Source organism: Electrona antarctica (assembly GCF_951216825.1).
Source record: "Electrona antarctica genome assembly, chromosome: 3".
Classification (NCBI taxonomy): domain Eukaryota; kingdom Metazoa; phylum Chordata; class Actinopteri; order Myctophiformes; family Myctophidae; genus Electrona; species Electrona antarctica.
Genome location: NC_136808.1, coordinates 40,505,966 through 40,510,046, shown reverse-complemented (window position 1 = coordinate 40,510,046; position 4,081 = coordinate 40,505,966).

Here is a 4,081-nt window from a genome sequence, read left to right as displayed (position 1 = left end):
GATGATGATGATGATGGTCAGTTATGGGATTTCCTCCCCCCAAGTAATAACAACAATACAGAGCTTCTTCTCCGGGATGGGTCTCCCAACAGCAGCTTTCATCCAGATAGGGTCACCACTCACTGCTGTCAGACCCACAGGTGGCTAATCATTAGTCCAAAAGTATTTATCAAAAGAATGGGACGGAGCGCTTTAGGCAACTGCTAGCACTCTGTCATCTCGGCCTTGTTGAAGAAGTCGCAGAAGTCAACCTCAGGTGTCAGAAAGGAGACACTTCAAAGCCACTATGATGTTGTTGCCTCTTGCCAGAGTGACAGCCAGAGAGCAGAGAGGGAGAGGAGGAGGAATCCGCTGCATATTTATGGACACTGATTTACGTCCAGCAGATAACAAACAGGTCATCCCCCTGGGTTGTGACGACGGGCAGAAAGTTCAAAAACAGGCTAGGTGTTGTAAAAAAAAATATGAAAAAAAATCAATGTGATAAGAGCAATGTCCTATCTGTGTGAACTTTATACCCCTGGGATGGCTCATCTTAAAACCAACCTCTTTAGTCCATGCATTAAAACCGGCAAAGCTACCCCATGGGTAATTTTAGATTTTTGCTCAAAAATACCGGATCACAGTGCGTTACTTCGTGCCATGCTGCAAGCTTGTACATCTGTTTGAAAAAACTTTTGAAAACTCTTGAAAAGTGTCATGAATTACGAAAAAGAAAGTTTGAGAACTACGGATTTAGAAGGCAGTTGTAGAATTGGCCTCAGGTCGTAATGTATTAAAAGTCATTGTACTGATACACAAACTTTTCAGCTGGTCAAAAATAAATCTTGGGCTTTCCAAACGAGTCCCAGTCCTCAGAGTCTTCAAGAGATTTCCCCTGCAGCCAGTAGTTCCACAGATATCTGGTTGTACTCCTCATCTGTTTTTTATTTCACTTCCTAGAAAGCTGTGTTAAATGTACGTCTTTAAAGCAACTAGGTAACTTGAAGCCTCCATAATGGATGAATGAGACCGAGAGGACGTAGTCTAGTCCGTTCAGGAGGAAGGTGCAATCCTTTCTGTTTACACTGCTTTGTAAACTTTGCAGACTTGGGAATATCTGGGAGGGCCCAAAATGCATGCTTGGAGTGCCTGTGTGTGCGTGCATGCGTGCGTGCGTGTGTGCGTGTGTGTGTGTGTGTGTGTGTGTGTCTTGCTCATGCTACCAAACTCTTCCCCCGTTCTCCCTGCCATTCTTCACTGTGGATTCTGAAGTATAGAAATACATGCAATACAATGACAATAGTCTACATAGATATGAAACTATGTTCAGGCACAGTGAATGTTACAGTGACATGACACTTCACTTTTTGTTGATAAGAACGAATGAATGCATGCATGTATGAATGAATGAATATCTTTATTACAGACTCAAACATACAATTGCATGCAACGACAAACAGTCCAAACAAACATGTTACGCAGAGGAGACTCATGTGTGCACATCCGGTACCATGTATTTATGCCAGGTGCTGGACATCAAGGCAAGAATAAAGGAGAAGAAGCTAAAAATATCCAAAACATATGTTCTTTAATGGAGCAAGGTCTTCATAGGCAAATATTTGCCTGATGAAGGTCTTCATTAGGCAAATATTTACCTGATGAAGGTCTTCATTAGGCAAATATTTGCCTGATGAAGGTCTTCATTAGTCAAATATTTGCCTGATGAAGAGCTTTTAGGTTGAAACCAGTGCAGATGTTTTTACCTTCTTCTCTTTGAAACGAACATGTTGGACAGGCCATTTAGCCAATGTCTCCTAAGGCTTTAGGAGTATCTAGTGCAGCTCTTCACAGAGTTACTGTCCTTACTGTATACTGTATGATACTATCCACAGACTCATCCAAGAGACACACACATGAATCTATACATTAAGTTCCGAAGAACAGCTTGAAAAGTATTACCTCTGGCAGCCACAAGCATTTCTCTCACACTGAGACAGGAAACTAAGGGAGATCCCGCACACTGTGAAGACAGTGTGCGGGATCTCCCTTTTCTCCCATTGATAAGAACTTGCAATGCAAATTAGTGGAGATAGTAGAACCACACTTACTGTATCAAAGGGATTTAGCTGGATCAGATCCATGGGAACGTAGCGCAGAGTTCTGCTTACTTTCAGTGCCAAAACCCATTTCATATGACATACTGTGGTATCTTGTTCTCATAACTTTAGTGTCTACAAAACAATTACAACTTTTATTTTGCATCAGAGAAATGTTCTGAAATACGTCATGATGTAATGCATTCTAAATCATAGAATACACATACAAATATTATGTACGACTTCAGTAGCAAGCTGGTGACGTGTATGCAAACAATAACAGTTGTGTATCATGGTGTAATTTTTGTGGAAATTAAACTAACGGATCAAGGAAAATGAATTGTCGAGAACAGCAGACCAATGCGTGCAAAGGGACAGGGAAGTAGTAATGGAGATAGTATTTCATTTATAAGAAATGGTGAGCTCACTGTAATGATAAAGCAATTCAGTAGAGGGTCATTAGCGTTATACAATGTTCTTCTATCACACATTTTACGACTCTGTTCTTCTTGACATTTACAGCCAGGGTCATAACAAGCATTGGGATGCCTTATTATTATGCTGATCCTTGATCAGCTTTCTCCACATGAAAGCCCCCTTTGTAAAGCCTGAGTTGGATAGCTGCAAGGTACAGTCACCGTTGTTCAGTGTTGCCAGATTTTGAGAGAGAAATAAGCAACCAGGTCTAGAAAGACAAGCTCAAAAGAAGCAACTAGGCCACATGAGCACTACAGTACATCGGCTATATACGATGTGCTTGTAGATCGGCTACGGTATTTAAAAATGAAATCTTGAAATAAATGTGTTAATTTTGGGATCTTCCAAACAACACAAAACAGCACAAAACATTTTCAGATAGGGGGGTTAGGGAAAAATACATATTAATTTGGCGGCCCATGACAGGAAATATTAGATTTGGTTTAAATAATAATATATTTTTTAGGAAGCAAGCCCAAATAAGAAACTACACTATAGGAACAAGCTCCCCCAAAAACGCAACCCGCACTATGCACATTTACAAGCAACTTTACAGAAAAAGAAGCCCAAAGTCGCTTACAATGAGTGGAAATGGCAACACTGTTCTGTCAGCTATGCACTAAGAAGATCCAGTGGACCGGATAGGATTTCTGCCTGCCTTTTAAAAAACCTGTGCTGAATAGTGCTCACTATACTCGCACACTGTCTGCACTGTACTAAGGGGGAAAACAACTGTTATTACTCCAGTGCCAAAGAATTCTTTCCCAGTTGAGAACAATGATTATAGGCCTGTCACTCTAACCTCAATTGTGATGAAATGTTTTTAAAAATATATTGTCTACAAAAAACTGACGTAAACCCAGAGTTAAACCCTTTGGCAGCTTGCTTATAAACAAGGAAGGAGGACTGATGATGCAGTTGCTAGTATCTCCCACTCAACACTTGGACACCTGGAGCAGTGGTTCTCAAACCTTTTCATGTGATACGATTGCGAACCCCCAAAATGCTTTGTTTTCGGCTGCGGACCCCCATCTCAAAGATATTTTGTGCAGAGGACCCCCATGCAGAAAAGAAGATTTGTGTTAAATAAAAGAAAGAAAAAAAAACATTTTCCAATACTTCCAATATTTCTTCATTTTTGTTCAAAAATAGCAGATGTACCTATATCTGATGCAGCCAAATTTGCTGGGGACCACCTGGAAACCCCCCCCCCCCCCCCCCCCCCAAGGACCCCACATTGAGAACCACTGACCTGGAGGACACTAAGGCATAATTATGCACATTTATTTATTTTATTGATTTTACTTCAACTTTTCATACTCTTCATCTTTATTTGCTACTGGACGAACTTGAACAGATTATTTAATTACCAATGGTATTTAGCATTATTTAAAGCTGTACTATTCTATTCTACAATTCACTATTCGCAATATGAATTGTGTGTGTGAAGCAAAACTGCCCCAAATTACATTGTGAAATTCTCTGATGAGATCGGCATTTTATCACATAGAGATCTTTATCTCTAA